Source organism: Gopherus evgoodei, chromosome 2 (assembly GCF_007399415.2).
Source record: "Gopherus evgoodei ecotype Sinaloan lineage chromosome 2, rGopEvg1_v1.p, whole genome shotgun sequence".
In the NCBI taxonomy this organism is placed as follows: Eukaryota; Metazoa; Chordata; order Testudines; family Testudinidae; genus Gopherus; species Gopherus evgoodei.
Window position 1 is genome coordinate 245,021,559 of NC_044323.1, and position 19,597 is coordinate 245,041,155.

At 41.0% G+C, this 19,597-nt stretch overlaps 1 protein-coding gene across 5 annotated transcripts in view; it reads right to left on the reverse strand.

Moving 5' to 3' along the window:
- PAG1 (phosphoprotein membrane anchor with glycosphingolipid microdomains 1) overlaps positions 1-19,597 on the reverse strand; it is a 156,907-nt gene that overhangs the window by 116,243 nt on the left and 21,067 nt on the right. For 3 of the 5 annotated variants that reach the window (XM_030553342.1, XM_030553337.1, XM_030553338.1), the window contains exons 2-3: positions 7,874-8,079; positions 1,881-1,935 (exon numbers count right to left, since the gene is read on the reverse strand). The exons of 1 other annotated variant lie outside the window; for it this stretch is intronic. The gene's annotated coding sequence lies outside the window, so the exon portion shown is untranslated. The remainder of the gene's footprint in view (positions 1-1,880; positions 1,936-7,873; positions 8,080-19,597) is intronic. One more of the 5 variants, XM_030553339.1, reaches the window with a different exon arrangement.

The following is a 19,597-nucleotide window of genomic DNA, read 5'->3' on the forward strand; positions in this document are numbered from 1 at the left end:
TTGGACAAGCTTGGGGGAGAAAAGATCAACCTTCTTTATTCCATGCAAAAACTGCAGTTCCTGCTGCTAAACACATTTTTCTAGGAAAAGGTCAAAATACTCTCCTGAACGAAGAGACATCTACTGTCAAATATTGTAGTGCCCTGACTCTCTTGCTTGAATTAACAAAAGGAAGATTGTTTTCCATCATACCAGCTTAAGTTCTTTAGTGACTACGGGTTCACAAAGGGCAGCTCAGTGCTCACTTGAAATGCTATGCCATGACCCTAAAAAGGCACAGTTTGTCTTGAACGGAGGGGAACTGAATCCCATCAAGGAAAAGCTGAATTAAGGGGTGAAACCCCATTTTGTAAGAGTTCTCTTGTGTATAGTATGTGAAAATTGCTACCAGATGTCTCCCTTCCTTTCCCTTCTGTTTTGGAGATCCTGTTAAAGACAGCCTAATTAGACAATCAAACAGAAGGATAAGGGGCAACTTTCAGGCCTTGCTATTTGGTTATATGCACACTGGCAAAATATATTTCTGTGACATTTTCAATTAATAATTGTGTCTGAACATTATGAGATTGATGCTGATAGAAACTGGAAATTCCATTTTTTAACCCCAAGCTAGACAGGCAGCTGCAGGGAAAATTCCTCATTCTGCCTTTCCCGTGACCTCAACCCTGACATGACAGGATCCCACTATCTAGAGGTGAGGTATAGTTCAGTCTACACACCAGCAGCTCTTCTATACAGAGGCCACAAACTCTTAGTTGCATTAAATGATGTATGATAGTTTGGTGATGTAACCTCTTTTCTGTTGTGAACTGCACTGAGACCTGCAAATACATCCCACTTAGATTGTAGTCCCAGAACTGAAAGACCGTGTTTTATCCAATAAGTTACACAGCTTCATCCCACTTTATTCTTTTGCCATTTTGCACAATCAATGTATATTACACTATTGAATCTCCCTCAACTATATATTTCAGTCTCTATTAATCACACTAAATAAAGGGAAAACTCACTAGTTCTACATCTGGACAGGAAAGTTCTGGCCAAAGAAATGTGACTCAATGGCCAGAGAGTAGAAACCATCATATTAATAAGCTAATTGCCCAAAGGGGTAACTAAAGGAAAGCACATTTTCTTTTTAGCCTAGTACAGAAAACTTGGCTAAATGAGGATATTAGCTCTTCTTTTGTTACTATAGGAAGTACGTGCCTGCATGAGTCTAGAGACAATCTATTGGGCTGTCTGGTGAAGAGAGACCTGTCCTATTAGTAGTTTTTTGTGATGTGGTTTCTGCTCTGTCTCTACTATTTGTGGTAAGCTAAAAGGTCTCTTTCAGTTCCTGATTTTTTTTTCTTTTATAGATCTGATTTTTCACCTTAAAGATCGACAGCTTTCTTCAAACAGGGACAGAAAATTCAATGAATTTTTGGCCATGCACACATCATGATCTTTTCCTCTCATATCAGATTAGTGTCAGGGCTGAAAGTAGGAATTTGAGCCATGACAGAATCAAATACTGCCATCATGACTAAAAAACAGAACTCCAAAGGCACATGTGATATGAAACAGATCTATATAAAAGACAACTTTACACACATTATATATATATAAAAACACACACACACACACACAACCAACCACATTTGCAAAACATATCACACATCTTTTTTTAATGCTGATGTAATTTTGAGTTTTTACATAGCATATCCAGGATTATTAAGCCATAAGTAATAACTTCCATAAAAGCTGCATGTAATGGTATTATCCAGTTTAATTGGTCAGAACTGGTACCTCCACAAATTACAAGTGTCTGTACATAAGACTGAACTAAACCCAACCTGACCTCTAGAGCAAACAAAAAAAGCAGTTATATAAATAATTACATGCAGTCTCTGTAAGGTCAGATGTTCAAGTGATCTATAGCATTGATGGATGCTCCTGGCCAAAAAAATAGAGAAGGAAAAGCTCATGATTCTAAACATGTGAATCCAGTTAATAACAGAACAGTGGGAGAGGGAACAAAACAGACAGTTATTTTCTCATGCTTTTTCCAATTTAAAGAGAGACTCTTAGAGTACAAATATTTTTATATAACATATTTCTTAACTTATTATTAGCAGCACCTTGCAGTATTAAAGAATTTAAAAGCTAATTCACTAAGTTTACTATTTATATTTTTCACTTATTTTTTGCATTTTACAGCTTGGGTAAAGAAATGAGACTAGCTTTTTCATTCTCACTCTCCTGCACTGAAAAAAAGTTATATGGATTCTGCAGGTACAGTTAGAATAGTTTACTGCCATGCAACCACACTGTCTTCAAACTATGCTTCAGTGACACTTGCTAAATCCACTACCCTCATGTGGTTTGCACAGGATAACAATTAGACTTAGTAAGCAATTATGTTAATTATGCACCTAAAGGAACAGAATCCAAGACTTTGTCTACATGAGAAAATTTAACCATATCGGTTTTAAAACTGATTTTGCTACATCAGTGCGGCCTCTTGTGTCAGTGTTTATTTAGCTTTAGAAGTGCCTACTAAGGATTAGCTTAAATTGTAAGGAATTGACTTCTTACGTCAATATAAAGCAATCTTAAACCAAAATAAGAGTACCCACATCAGGCACTTGCACTGCTTTAAATAAATCATTTCTAAACTAGTTTAGTTAAACTGGCATAGAGAAGGCCTTATCCTTGCTAGGTTTTCAGAACTATTAACAGTATTGAAAAAGCAATTTTTAATATTAAAATAAGCAGAAATGACTCTGAATACACAAAAAGACTAGATTTCCACAACATGTGCCATTTTTACACAGGCAATTTTCACAGAAATAAAGTTTAAAGCAGCCTAAGCTTTCAGGGACAATGACAGATGATCATTTTTTCAGGCTTTAAGAGGATATGCTCATACAGTATTTTTCCCCGACATAAATTATGGCTAATGCTAATGTGCGTTACAAGTCAAATTTTTCACACACAAAGGTGAGAATATTCTCAGAATGTATTATTCAGCTCTATTTGGTAGTCCAGGCATCTCCATTATTGAAGAATTCTTCTAAAAATACCCCAATACAAACATACTACACAGTTGTTGCTTAGCTACATTCTCAATCACTACAAAGCTGGTCTTCCACATTCACTGTCAAGGTCAAAGCAATTGTTTTTCACTTCATCTTTAAAGTTATCCTGTTTATGAAAAGAAGTTACCCCTGTCCTACTTTGTAACACACAGTATATAACATTCACCAATGAGAAAACTGGTGAGCAGCCTTATATTTAGCTGAAATTTCTCTCCAAACAGACTAATTCTTTGGAGAAGATAAAATACCAAAGACAGCTAACATGGTTTTAAATGTTACATCTTTACTGCTTTAATAAGCTCTGTTTATTTTAACTACACCCGTCAACATGATATCCAAGTGCCTCACAAAGTTGTATTAATTTTAATGACTGGTTTACTGTAACAGGGTGGCCCTTTAGGAGATAGAAGGCCTGGGCCCTATTTGATTATCAGACCCAGCTGATTCCTATAAAAAAAAGCTGAGAGAGCTCAGTAAAATGGGATTTGTAGGAGGGAGGCTAACACTTATCTCTGAACCTGGAGCAGAGTGAGGTGCAGATAAAAGGCCTCTGGGCTCCTGCAGCCTGTGTTGGCCAAGGGAACAGCTTTGCTGTGTTACTTTGTGAGGTTTTTGTTTGAATTAAGAAACTGTGCCTTGAGGGAAGGGCTTGCAAGATCCTTGTGTGTGGAATTAGTGCTTCCTGAAGAAACTGGTCAGTGGCCTTATATTTATCAACAGACCTGAAATTTCTCTTCTTTCTCTTTCCAAGAGCAGGACAAACACAGAGGAACTGCATTAGTCTTGTATTTATTCTTCTCTGGTGCAGCCCCAAAAGCAGATAAAATGATTGTTTTTAAGAAGTATCTCTAATGAGTGCAATGGAAAAGGTAAAGCAAAGAGGTGAGTTTTGGACTATACCCTAAATGTGCTCTGGTTCTGCAGGAAGGTGCTCCACTGACAGGGGGATGTCTCCACCTCTTACTAGTCTAGCCTTGTCTGCTGAATATTTTATTGCCCCTGAAGAATGCATTTGTAATTAATTTATAAATAATGAAATGAGCATTGGTAATATACCAAAGGCAAAGTAAGCAATTATAAAGCATCATTGCCTGTGCTGTTCCTGCAGTACAGCTACAACAATTAATCAAATAGAAATTCTGTCAGTTACAAAATCAAATTGAATATTATGGCAAACAATCTCAGGTGCCTGTGACTAACAAAAATAAATAAATCTAGGCAGGTCAGAAAGAGAGTCAAAATATTGAAACCCAAGACAGAAATTCAATAGACTATACCAATCACATACATAGTTTCACATATTAATGATATATTTCCTATCTCTTGAAAAGAAATGGAGATTACACAACCCATAGTTATTTATGAAACAAAACATTTGAGTAATATTGGCATAAAACTAAGAAAATAGCAAACAAGTGCTGGAGATCTTCGTTTTTATTTCTGATGCATAATGTAGCTCCATTGACCTCTGGTTTCCTAGTAACAGGTTTTTGAGGTATGACATTTATAACCACAAATACTGCATTGTCAACTGTCATGTATTGTTCCTATTTCACAATGAATCTAGAATATGTCTTAAGATAGTGAAGCAACATGAGAGAGATTACCTACAGCTCCTGTATCATTACAATCTCTGAGATTTTTGGTTTTTTAATCCAACACTAGGGGATTCTGTGGGGTCTCAGTGAAAGGGGCGGTGGTGACATGGCATAGAAGGTGCCCTCAGGAGATCCACTGCAGGTGAATCATGGGTGTGCAGGAACTCATCCCACATTTTGAGAAATTCAAAGCTGTGCTCCTGTAGGAGGAATACTGGATTCCCAAACAACATGGCACTCCCTGCCTGTATGCATGCAGGTTAGAATCCAGTCCAAGGGGCTCACTTGGAATGTGAATACATTAGGTACAGTTTTACAGGCTCTCTCAAATGGATATCATGTGGACATTTAAGAAATGCAGTGCTGGAAATGTAAGTACATTGATGCCTAAAACTATACAAGTTCTGGGTAGAAGGTGGCTGCTTCATAAATGAAAAAGCATTATGGGCCAAATTGTGACCTTTAGTACCGGCCACCCAAGCCACAAGGGGCATAAGGCTCCTCTGCATGGGCTGTCCACATTGTCACAGAGTAGGAGCAGAGCAGCCTCTGCAGGCCACTACTCATCTAATCATTTGGGTGGGAGATGGGTGGACCCTCCACCTGTGTGGATCAGCCCACTATTGGAGAGGAGAACTAGTACAGAGCAACTGTAATACCAAAAGACCCTGATCGGCATCAGTGGAGCTTAATGCACAAGCATCTACTGCGTGAGCTAAAAGGCACGCGTCCCTCAGCCAAGGCTATAGCAGGCTCATCAATCTCTAGCTGGTGTAGCGGCTGTGGGAGGGAGACAGAGTGCCACACCAACCAGGCATGCTTTACACTAGCACCTAGTAAAGGATTGGCACTGATTATGTCCCCGTACCTCTCTCCTGGAGCAAGGGGAAAGCAGCCCTCATTATGCAGGGCTTGTGGTAATACCATAATCCAGTCCTGTGCTTTTAGCACTTCAGCAAGCTATCACTTAGTTTCTAGGGTGTACAACATTATGGGCCAGAAAAAAATTGAGTGACCTCGTGTGGGTCCAGGACTAAGGGGAGTCAGAGATAAACAGCCAGCTATAAAGCAAAGAGAAGAAGTACTTCTCCAGTCTAGCTCAACGATGATGGATCTCCAAGAGTGCTGGACAGAGGCAGTACCATGACCCTATACTCCTCTGTCGTGTACCAGCTGAGCTGATGCAGGGGGCAGCACATCCTGCAGCCTAGAAAAAGTATAGCAAGTTTCCACTATTCCCAGAACACCACAGAAATTCTGACTGAACCAGGACTCCCAACTGCTGCATAGCCTTTCCTCAGTCTTCCCCAATGCAAGCAGGATCTTTAAGTCACAATTCAATAGATAACACAGATACAAATCTATGGTTCAAATGTTGTCTTCAGATACTTTCACACAACTCTCACTGAGGACAAGAGTTGGGTGCAATTATCTGAGGCTGAATTAGTTAATTACACATGAATTTGACTACATTAGATTGTCTTTCTAAGCCCAAGAGAAGAAGCTCAGCATCAACCCCCGAGAAATGGAGAAGGGTTTAGATCAGGGGCAGGCAAACTACGACACAGGCTGCATCCAGCCCACCCGACTTTTAATCTGGCCCTCGAGCACCTGCCGGGGAGTGGGGTTGCGGGCTTGCCCCGCTTTGCGCTGCTCCCAGAAGCAGCAACCTGTCTCTCCCCCCCGCCACCCAGATCCTATGCGCAGGGGCAGCCAGAGGGCTCCACATGCTGCCCCTGCCTCAGGCACCAGTTCTGCAGCTCCCATTGGCCAGAAGCGGCGCCTGCAGACAGGGCAGCACACAGAGCTGCCTGGCCGGCGCCGGGCCTCTGGGAGTCAGAAGCGGGACATGCAGCTGCTTCCAGGAGCTGCGGGAGCAGCGCCTGCGGATGGGGCAGCGAGCAGAGCCACCTGGCTGCACCTCCCCATAAGAGCCAGAGGAGGGACATGCCGCAGCTTCCAGGAACTGCTTGAGGTAAACGCCACCTAGAGTCTGTACCCCGACCTCCTCCCATTCCTCAACCCTCTGCCCCACCCCTGATCCCACTCCTGCCCTCTGAACCCCTCGGTCCCAGCCCTGGAGCACCCTCCTACACCCCAAGCCCCTCATCCTCAGCCCCACCCCAGAGCCTGCACCCCCAGCCAGAGCCCTCACCTCCTCCTGCACCCCAACCCCCAATTTCGTGAGGATTCATGGCCCTCCATACAATTTCCATACCTAGATGTGGCCTTGGGCCAAAAAATTTGCCCACTCTTGGTTTAGATACAAGATTGCTATGAGGCCCAGTTGCTGTGCTGCATGGTAACCAATGAAATCTTGCTGGGAAGTGCAGGTCCTGGGCAGGGTTACTCAATGGGATTCTGTATACACAAGGGGAGGTGGAAGGAAGTAGAAGTAGGATGAGAGAAAGGAACTACTAGTGCTGTTTCAGAAGAAGTCTGCACATTTAGAAAAGACTGAACTAGTCTCCATTCATTCATTTTTCTATACCTATTAAAGTGTCACACAGAAACCCAATCCAGTGTCTAAACACTTCTAACACATGTATTTCCCCCACAATTGTCTTTGTATTCAATATGTTTTTCCATATGGAAACTTGCTTTTTATTTTTCCTTCAGCTCCTGTTGCAGTGAGGAATGACAGGAAACTGGATAGGTCTGACATAGGCAAGGAAACCTGGCATGCACATGTTCAGTGCAGCAGGGGGAAAATCAGTTATCTCTCACATACCAGCAACATCACCTGTCACTCTGAAAGAAATGGGGGCTCTGAATGATACTGCACTATAATAATGCCAGTGCTTTTATATTCAAAAGGCTCCACTAAGTGCTATTCTCCATCTGTTAGAAAATAGATCACACAGAACCTTCTAGCCAGATGGAGCCATCAAAAACTCTCTTCATCTATCATGTAGCTCATATATGACTTAAGTGCACATTCATTCATATTCTCTTGCTCTGCCTCCTGCAAAATATCCAAAAGACAAACTACACAAAAACCCATATTTACAGATTAAATACCATGGCAAAGTCTCACTCAGCTCAGTTTTTCTCTTCTTCTTTCACTGACATGAAAAAACACTTGTGTTACTCACTTGGATACATGTCTACATTTTGTAGAAAATCTGGGAATAAATACAAAAATGAAGGCAAGGATAAGGTTGAGATTTCTCTAAAAGTAAAAAAGTTGCTTACCTTGTACTGTAATTCGAGTTCTCTGAGACTATGCGATCCCTACTTATATTCCATTGTGCCTGAGACCAGAAGAGTTTTTCTAACAGTGTCCATTGCTCTGTGACTGTGTTCTGCTATTCCTTGTGCTCCAATCCAAAGGCATCAGAGGCAGCATGGACCAACTGCCAGTCCCATTCCTTCTTTACCACAAATCTATATATAAAGATCTGAAGCAGAGGGGAAAGAGAGTGGGTAGTAGAACACAGATAAGGTCAATACATCACAAAGGAATCCTGTTATTGTATTAGGTAAGTAACTAACTTTTCTTTCTTCTTTGAGTGATGGTCCATGTGTACTTCACTGTGGGTGACTGACAAGCAGCATTCATTGCATAGGAGGGTGTGAGGACCTCTGTGGTACTGCTGACAGAAGGACTACTGTGCTGAGTGATGTATCAGCTGCAGAAGCCTGGACTAATGTATAATGTCTCAAAAGGTATGTACTCAACCCCATGTAACCACTTTACATATTTCAGCAAGAGGAAAATCTCAAAGGAAGGCTATAGAAACAGCCTGGGCTCTAATACAGTGACCTCTCATGCCCTGTGGTGGTGGAGTGTTTTCTCAACAGGTAACATAATAGAATGCATCCCACAGTCCATTTGGAAAGTCTTTGGAAAGAGACTGCTTCCTCTGTCATTCGTTCTGCGAATTATATGAGGTGATTTCCTAAATGGCTTTGTTCTTTGTAGACAGAATGCCACTGCTTGACTGATATCCAGGGAATGCAGGCTTCTCTCTCCATCAGTGGTGTCTGGTTTGGGAAATAAGGTAGATAGGTGGACTGTCTGATTCAGGTGGAAATCTGAGATCTCTCTGTGGGTAAATTTAGGGTGCAGCCACATGGAAATGTTATCCTTATAAAAGACTATGTACAGTGGATTCACCATAAGGGCTTTAAGGAAAGAAGATATTCCAAATAGTAGGGATGTCAAAGTCCTCTGGGGTTACTATCTGTGGATACTGAAAGGGTCCTGTCTCAGACCCATGCTGCAGTAGAAAGAAACTGGAAAGGCGGTCGGTCCACACTGCCTTTATACACTCTCATGGGAGCGTGAGGAACAGGAGACTGGACCAGTGGACATTGTTAAACAAAAATCTTCCAGTCCCAGGCACACTGAGTGCATACACATGCACAGTGGAATCCACATAGGGACCATCAATCAAAATGGAATTCTACCCTTTACAATCCAGATATGCATTTCAGCAGTCATGCATGTTGTATAATATTGCTGCCTCCCTCCTTCAGACACATTGTCACCCTTCTGCTGAGCAGTAGCATGTGGGCATCCAGTGGAAGAGGAAATCCAAATATAATTGGAGTCCACATCACTAAGTATAATTTGTTTTTTTTATACACATACACCAGCCCTAGATCAGAGGTGGTTAGTCAGCATGCAGGCAATCCCTTCATTCAGGAATCTCATACTAATCCCCAAGTCCCAGGGCAGACTCATCAACTTTAAGGTCAGAAAGGACCATCATGATCATCTAGTCTGACCTCCTCCATGCTGTAGGCCACAGAACCTCTCTCACTCTTGAAATAGACCCCTAACTTCGGCTAAGTTACTGAAGTCCTCAAATCATGGTTTAAAAACTTCAGGTTACAGAAAATTCACCATTTACACTAGTTTAAATCTGCATATGACCCGTGACCCATGCTGCAGAGGAAGGCAAAAAAAAAAAAAGAAACCCCTAGGGTCTCAGCCAGTCTGACCTGGGAGAAAATTCCTTCCTGAACTCAAATATGGCAGTCAGTTTGACCCTGAGCCTCATTTAATGAACAGGAAGGACCTGTTTGCGGGGATGAATCAGGACTGTATAATCAAGCAGGTGGTTGTTTCCACAGGACTCCTACTTCATTGCTAGCAGACACTGCAAGGAGTGTAGTGAACAAGGCAGGGGACTGCAAGAAAAGAAAGTATGTTCTTATGGATAAGGCAAACTTGTTGTCCTATGTGATGCTGATCAAGTCACTAGAACAAAACTTTTCATAGATGATCACTAATTCTGTGTTCTGGGCACCTGCCTTGAGATCCTGAGATCTGAATGCCCAGAACTCCAACTGAAGTCAATGAAAGCTGTGCTTTGAACATATTATAAACTACTACATAGGCTGAAAAATCAGGTCCTAGGTGTCTCATATTGGGCACCCAAAATTAGTAGATACTTTTGACATTAATCTCTGTATTCCAAAATTCCCCATGTTTAAAATAGGGATGGTAATAGCTCCGCATCTCATAGAGCTGTTGTAAAAAAAGAAAAATGTTTCTGAAGCACATGGGAACTATAGTGATGAAGAAATACCCATGAGGAAATTAATAATTCTTTCTTAAGAGCACGGTTTCAATAGTGCCATAAATAAGGCATGGGGCCACACTGAACAATGAGGAGAAAACAAAATATTGAATAGCTTACTCATTGAGTGAGCATAGTCTATTGTGTATGCTGAATGAGGCATGAGTTGTGTGGAATGAAAATTGTTCTGTGGTCATGTAATTATTCTATCATAATCCCTATACATACAGGGTATGAATTAAGGTTGCGCACCCAATTTTTTTTCCTGATTCCCATTCTTCCCCGCCCCCAAGAGTGGGGTAACCCGTTCTCTACACTCTCATATCTGCAAAGTCCCAAATGTAGTAATACTCTGTTAATTTCATTCCACTTCATACCTACAATACTTTAGTGCTGAAATGGAGAAACAAATACAGAATCCTTCAGTAGTTTAAGAATTTTTTTTCTTTGTTTCAACATTAAGTCTGGATTATCTGTTTAAACTGCAGCTGCTCCAGGCCATAACATTTTGTGCATTTTTTTCTTGTTTCGCCTATCTCCGACCGCCTGCCTTTTGCTACCTTCAAATACTGCTATTTGCACTTGTAGACCCAATGTAATGGCAGTTATCGTAATGGTTAAAGACCTTACTATACTGAAAGAGAAAACATAAGCTAAAGACCATTCTTCCAGAAACTAGACACTGTACAAAAATCTTTTAGACTCATTGTATACATTTGTAAGATGGTTGGCAACATAGTAACAATATGTTGCATTCCCCATTAGTCTAGTTTTGCACTCCGATTGCAGAAAACCAAGCATGTGCAATACTTGAGAATCTTCTCTATGCACTGTTGTTTTTACATTCTTCTAAACAGCTCAGCACAGAATGGAGGTGAACATGCTGTCTGGAATGTAAAATCAGGTCCAAACACAAAAGATTCAGACATAATGCTGAAAATTTAGCAGAATTAAGTTTAATCAAGCTGCTTAGTCTACACAGTCAATTCAGTAAAGGCAACCTAGGAAGAAAATGCACTGCTTCTCAACCATATAGTGCTTTCCTGGGGAAATCTGCAAACAAAGCAGAAAAATGCAGCACTATAATAGAAGTAAAATCAGACAGAACATTTACCTTTTATCTGAAAAAGATTCATGATACCTCTCCATGATGTCTCAGAAAATTGCAAAGAGTTCATCTATTATTGATGACCCAGCATTCCCATAGCCATCTGAGTACTACTAAAGTAAATTTACCTTTGAGTTTATTATTTTCTGTATTGAGAGAACAGGGACATCATGTATGTTTTGCAATGCTAAGAAAGCACAGTATCACGTTTTAGTTACACTATTGAAGCAGAATCTTGTTCAGATAGCTACTATATAGTTTCTGTCTTTCTAAAAGCTAGAAAGCAATCATTAGCATGTTGGACCTGGCAAGCTCATATTAGCTATCTGGTAATTATGGAAACCAGCAAAGTAAAAACTCTCAAACTTTTGCACTTGATATATGCCTGATCAAAATACTGTTACCCTCAAATGAACAACTCTTTCCCACAAAATAATATGCAAAAAAGAGACATACGTCACAACTGTAAAATGCAATTAATTATTTACAAGACTATTATATTTTACATGTACACAAATGATGTGAATATATTTAACGTTTCATTCAAAGGCAAGTTAATCTAACTTACATGGTATTAACAATACTTGAATGACAGTGAATGTCCCCCCTTTTTTTTTAATTTGTATCTTGAATATCACCTAATAATATATTAATTATATGACAGCAAGGCTCAAAATGTGCCAGGAGCTTTCTAAATATACATAAAAAGACAACCCTATCCTCAAGAGCTTACAATATAAAAGGACAAAAATGGATGAGAAGCAGAGGATATGAATATGTACACACACAAGTGATCAGGGTGACAAGTGTGTGTCTTGTTAGTTCCATCTTTTAATTTACTTATTTTTTTATTAACAGGCAAAGGAGAGGTGAGGAGGGAACGGCAGGAGGAGGTTAACAGGAGCAAGGGAGAAGAGAAAAGGAAGGGGAAGAAGATTACTGAGGGTGATGAAAGGGGAGGCAGAAAAATGGAAAGAAAGATGAACAGCAGGTAAGAAGGGTGAGAGGAGGTTGGGACAAAACCAATCTGCACAAAGTGTTCAGTATATGCTGGGTCCCAAAGGCTATGAAGGGAGCAGCAGTATCTGGCTACACATTTATCTCACTGCAGCTGCTTTGTGCTCCCCAGGGCTAACTCTGCCTCTAGGAAATCCTGTTCTACTTATCCTAGCCCATATATGATGGAGATTCTTGGGGTCTGGTTCTACTGCTTCCTTTCCACTAGTGTCAGGGTCTAGGGAATGGATCACAGGGAGCAAGTGGGGGCTTAGCTGGTCCTCACGCTTACCTTGCTACTACACTTTGTCCCAAGATGGCAAAGAGGGGAAGAATTTCAAAGGAACTATATATAGTTTGTGAGGCAAGTGAATTGCAGCTAAACAAGGCAGAAAAACTACTAGTGTCCAAAGATCCATTTTCAGCGGCATTTGTGGTAAGAAACTCACTAGTCTGGTATTGGACTGGTTTGAGGAGCATTTCTACTATGACAGATGTCATCATTCACGATACTTCCTGACCCTGGTAACTGGTATCTTAGTCAGTCAGATTTGGCTGCAGTCTCTTTTACATCTTTCATGGATTTTCCTGTTACCATTCCAACACAAGACTTGATACATAAGGACACCAGGAATGGTTGGTGGGTGGGTAGGTGTGTGTGAGAGTGAGGCACCTATTGAACTCAAAAAGGGTGATTACAAAAAGATTAGAAATTAATTTCAAAATTGTCATTATAGTATTCAAAAGTTGCCTGACCTCCTTAGGGTTTAAATGCAGCTCTTGCTGTAGTGTGCTTACATGTACTTCATAAGCCTCCAGATGTGGAGCATCATCTCTCTCTAATTTGCACACTAACTCCCAATCCCAAATAGACAAATGGGAATTTTGAGTGCACAGGAAGATAACAATTGGGCTCCTCTCAGGATATTCAAAGTGAAATGTGTATATGCTTCAAGGATCAGACTGTCAAGTAGTGTAGCTCTTTGATTTCAGCGGTGCTTTGCTGATTTACACCAGCTGAGGATATGGCCCTATGACTCTAATTTGCATCACTACAGGCTTCCCGTCCTGCTCCCAGTTTAAGTCAAATGCAAAACTCCAAGTATATATGTATGAGATTTTGCATGGGTAATCTCCATTAATAATACTAATATACCCTCTCCCTCTCAACAGACCAGTATAAGAATACAGCCATTTGTAAACAACATCCTGTCTCATAAGACCCTTTATGGTTCAGCTTTTCTCTAAATTTTTCCAGGAAAAAGAGGCCTTTAAATAGTAAAGTAAGGATGTAAAGACTGCCATAAAAGAGACCCCTAAAAACTAAACACACACACTGTTTAGTTTAGTGCTAATTTAAATAAAATAAATAGACTCAATGACTGAGTTAGGCAGTAAACCAAATCTAGGGGATTGTACATATGTTATAACAATATGCTCTGGAGCTTTGGCTTGAACACATTTACATGCAAAAATCACTTTCTGCAAATGTCTCTTGTCCACTAGTGAAGGCCAGAGAAGAGAACAGAATCAGTAGAGTGTACAGAGATTCATGAAGCATGTCAGCTGGGCAATTTAAGATAAATCATACTGTTCAGTTACACAAGACACATAACCTGGGAGAAAGTGTGTAGAATCAAAGTCATAAGTAATTTATAAATAATATAATCATCTCATGAAATATCCAAGAGGCTAACCCCCCATTTTTTCCGCTATTCTTTTCCACTCACTCAAGTCAGAGAAAACCTGAAGACACAAACCTATCAGGAGGGAACAGGTTTTTGGCAAGTATGGATTTGTAAAATAAATAGTTATAGGCTTAGAGACAAGACTGCATGGTCTAATCACACTAGGACTGATGCACCTATGTCTGTGGAAGGAGAGGAGCAAAAGTCAAAAGACTTTGGCCTGGGTATGCCCAGGATAGAAGCAGCTCTGCTGTATGCTTCCACCCAGGGCAGACTAAGCACATGCTGAGGGCACCATCAAAGCAGGGGGAACCAAAAAAACAAAGATTTATTTTTTAGAAAAAATTTGATATTTGATATTTCAAAAAACCCTCGAAGTAGTCATCATGGGGAAAAATCAGAACTTTGTTAGACTTCCTTACACTCCACTACACACACTTCCCTCATTTTTCTGTTCTCTTTTTATTACTTAACCCCACCTAAACCAGGTGGGCATCCTACTAACGTAGATCGAAATAATGCGAGGAAATCAGAGACTGTAACTGATCATCCTACTCCTGGTGGTAAAACAGACATTGTTCTAGAAGGTGTGGACGTGTCAGAGACTGAACCTGCTCATCCTGTAAAAGGAGAAAAGATCCTGGTACGTGGGTGGATTTCAGTATTGGTGATGTAGCTTAGTGGATAGCTCGTGGACCAAATGAATGTCAACACCACACTGGGCCATTTGAGAAATCATGTCGGACTTTTACAAATGGCAAACAAACAAGATATTGTCCACAAAAAATATTTTTCAGAATGAAAGCGAATGGTGAGAAATACACTCGAGATGGCTACTGTATTCATCATCAACAGGGTCTGTGTACTGTTTTGTTTGCAAACTTTTTGCATATAAACCTTCAACATTTCGGTTTGCTGCAGATGGATTTAGTGACTGGCAGAACAGTTTTAATTGAACAACATGAAAATAGCACTACTCACAGAGATTCAATGTTGATATATTTAAATTGAAGACATGGCTCTGGATTGACACAAAAATTGGAAGAACAAATTAAAGGGGAGCATGAATACTGGCAACATGTCTTGCAGCATGTTAAAGCTGTTATTCAAACATTAGCTGAATGTGGTCTGCCTTTCCGGGGATCAAATGACACATTTGGATCATTGCAGAATGGAAATTTCTTGGGATTGTTGGAGCTTGTGACTTAGTTTGACCCATTTTTAGCAGGCCATATCTCAAAATATGGGAATGCTGGCAAAGGTAACCCATCATACTTATCCAAGACAATATGTGATGAACTCATTGGTCTAATGAGTGACAAAGTTCGTTCAGTTATTGTGGATGAAATAAGTACTGATGGGTACTTCAGTTTACCTGTCAATTCTACACCTGATCTTTCCCATACTGATCAATTGAATATTGTACTAAGATATGAGTCTCCCACAAATGGAAAACCAGTTGAACGATTTATAACATTCCTAAATTTGAAAAGCCACACTGGTGAAGAAATGGCAAATCAAGTACTGCATTATCTGTGCCAAGTTTGCAAAACAGATTTCTCAAAGTGCAGAGGTCAGTCTTATGATAATGCTTCCAACATGCCAGGGCGTTATCAAGGAATGCAGAATAAGCTTTTAGAACAGAACAAATATGCCATATTCATACCATGTGCTGCCCACTCTCTGTCTTGTTGGCTGCAGTGCTGTTGATTGTTGTCCAGTGACAGTAAGGTTTTTCTCAACAGTCCAGTTACTTTATACATTTTTCTATGCCTCAACACACCGATGGGCAGTTCTTAAAACATATTTGGGCAATGATCGTGTATTGAAATCTCTTTCTAATACTCACTGGGAGGCACATGCAGTGGCAACAAGTGCAATTCTGGAGTCCTACTCAAAGATTTTGGATGCACTAGAAAGTATAGCTGAAGATCAATCACAAAGGGAAGAAACTATACGAGAGGCAGAAAACATTACAAACAAGATGCAAGAACTAGAGTTTGTATGCATGTTGACCATGTGGAATGAAATTTTACCACACTTTTATCACAAAAGTCAAGCTCCCCAAGAAAAAGAATTGGATTTGAAAACATGTGCAGACCTCTATGAATCATTAGCAGACCACTTACACACTTTGAGGAATGATTTCGAAAGATTTGAAGACATATCAAAAGATATCTTGCCTGATACTAACTACAAACAAGCCCAGTACCGCAAGAGAATCAGAAAAAAAACAAGCAACTGATAGCAGTGCAACAGAAACAGCACTGAATCTTAGAGACAATTTTCATGTATCTACTTACTACGCTATAATTGATACACTTGAAGCTCATATGAAGAGGAGAGGTGAAATGTACAAAAAATTATCAAGTAGATTTTCTTCTCTTAACGATATGGACTTATCTGACGAATAATATTCATAAGGTTCCCAAAAGCTAGTTGACTCATAACCTGTTGACTTGAACATGAATCTCTGTAAAGAGGTACGGCAGTTCCACTGTTATATGTGCACAAAGTTTAATGAAACAGGAAAAATGAAATTCAGTCACATTGGTCTTCATGACACAATACTGAAAGACAGAATACAATGTGTATTTCCAAATGTAGAGATTGCACTACATATTTTTCTAACATTGATGATTAACTACTCCGCAGAATGCTCTTTTTCTCAGCTGAAAAGAAAAAAAAACCCTCAGAGAACAACGTGTTACGACAGACTTGATTCACTTTTCCTATTGTGTATGGAAGCGGACATGCTTCGTCGAGTCAGCTTTGATGAATTTATCCAGAATTTTGCAATCAGAAAATCTAGAAAGAAGATATTTTAATTTCAGCATACATGTAAGTTTTGTTTCATTTCAAAAAATAAAATTGTATTTTATAGTGTAGTATTGTTTTTATTTTGAATTACATATGGGGGGCACTATAATCTTTTCAATGCTAAGGGACTCTAAAGGTCTTAATCTGGTCCTGCCCACCTATTCATTAAACAACAGACGACCATGGTCAAAAATATCCTCTTCCTTCCCACCCCGCTCCCCCCAAAAAATGTCAATTTTTCATCAGCAATTCAAACCCAAAAATATTTCTAATTGGAAATGCTGCTGCATGTCATGGAAGACAGAGTGACTCCTGCTCCCATTCTCTTCTATAGACTGGGATCCCTGGTTGAACTCCATTGCCCATGATGCATCACAGTCTTCCCTTTCAGATGGCAAAATGCAGACTCATGAGAGTCCCCAGCCAATATTTGCTTTCCTCCAATCTTCTTGTGTAGTAGCTGATTTTAAATAAGAGACTTCATACTTTTGTTAGAAGCTCCATTACTTCATTCTTACATTCCTTCAGAACTCCTGTGTGTCACCATATAGTTCTGGAGACTTGTTGCTATTTGTCAGTTTCTTCCAATAAACTCCTCTTTGACAGTTCCTCATCTTCGGCCTGGTCTACACGACGCGTTTAAACCGAATTTAGCAGCATTAAACCTATTTAACCCCGCACCCGTCCACACAACGAAGCCCTTTACATCGATATAAAGGGCTCTTTAAACCGATTTTTGTACTCCTCCCCAATGAAGGGAGTAGCGCTGAAATCGCTATTGCCATGTCTGATTAGGGTTAGTGTGGCAGCAAATCGACAGTATTGGCCTCCAGGTGGTATCCCACAGTGCACCATTGTGACCACTCTGGAAAGCAATCTGAACTCGGATGCACTGGCCAGGTAGACAGGAAAAGCCCCGCAAACTTTTGAATTTCATTTCCTGTTTGCCCAGCATGGAGCTCTGATCAGCACGGGTGGCGATGCAGTCCCAAATCCAAAAAGAGCTCCAGCACGGACCGTAAGGGAGGTACTAGATCTGATCACTGTATGGGGAGACAAATCTGTTCTATCAGAGCTCCATTACAGAAGATGAAATGACAAAGCATTTGAAAAAATCTCCAGGCTGTGATACAGAGTTCACAGCACAGTGCTGCGTGACAAGCGTAATGGAAAGCCAAAGGATCAAATGGATGCTCATGGAGGGAGAGAGGGGGTACTGAGGACTACAGCTATCCTACAGTCTCCGAAAAGCATTTGCATTCTTGGCTGAGCTCCCAATGCCTGAAGGGTTAAAAACATTTTCCTGCATGTTTCAGGGTATATGTCGTCAATTTACACCCTACTCCCCCAAAAAGAAAAGGGAAAAAAACATTTCTCGCCTTTTTTAAATGTCACTCTATGTCTACAGCATGCTGTTGGTAGACGGGGTGCTGCAGCGCTGAACACCAGCATCCCCTTCCCGGTGGCAGACAGTACAATATGACTGCCATCCATCGTCATCATCAGCCCGTGAGTGCTCCTGGCTGGCCTCGCTGAGGTCGGCCGGGGGTGCCTGGATAAAAATGGGAATGACTCCTGGTCATTCCGGCAGATGGTACAAAACGGCTGGTAACTGTCCTCATCATAGCAACTGGAGACTGAGCTCTATCAGTCCCTGCTTTCATGTCTAAAGAAAAGATTCTGTACTTCCTGGACTATCATAGCAGCTGGAGGCTTCCTCCCCTTCATTTTATCTCACTAAAAATTCAGTATTTCTTATTCCTGCATTCTTTATTACTTCATCACACAAATGGGGGGACACTGCCACAGTAGCCCAGGAGGGTTGGGGGAGGAGGCAAGCAACAGGTGGGGTTGTTGCAGGGGCACCCCCTAGAATAGCATGCAGCTCATCATTTCTGCGAGATCTCTGGGTCTCTAACCCGGAGCGGCTGTGCTCTCTGGTTCTCTAGTACACTTGCCCCATATTCTAGGCAGGACTGACTCTATTTTTAGACAAAACATAAAGAAGGGAATGACCTGGGGAGTCATTCCCATTTTTGTCCATGCGCCCCCAGCCGACCTCAGTGAGGCCAGCCAGGAGCACCCATGACAGCAGCAGATGGTACAAAACGACTGATAACCGTCATCTCATCGCCAATTTACAATGGCAGACGGTGCAATAGGGATGGTAACCGTCTCTGCTACCTTGCAAAGGCAAATGAATGCTGCTGTGTAACACTGCAGTACCGCGTCTGTCAGCAGCATCCAGTACACATACAGTGACAGTGACAAGGCAAAACGGGCTCCATGGTTGCCATGCTATGGCTTCTGCCAGGGCAATCCAGGGAAAAAGGGCGCGAAATGATTGTCTGCCGTAGCTTTCACGGAGGAAGGATTGAGTGACCACATTTACCCAGAATCACCCGAGACACTGATTTTACATTGGGATCTCAACCCAGAATTCCAATGGGCAGGGGAGACTGCGGGAACTATGGGATAGCTACCCACAGTGCAACACTCCGGAAATCGACGCTAGCCTCGTTACATGGACGCACACCGCCGAATTAATGTGCTTAGTGTGGCCGCGTGTTCTTGACTTTATACAATCTGTTCTACAAAACCAGTTTATGTAAAATCGGAATTATCCTGTAGTGTAGACATACCCTTTGTTACCTAAAGAGTACCTCTCCAAAATCCCTTTAGTAAAAAATAAAGCTAACAAATAATTGAATTTTTCTGCAATGTCCTTGCTATCTTCAATATTCCTTTAACTCCCAGATGATCCAGCAGACCCACC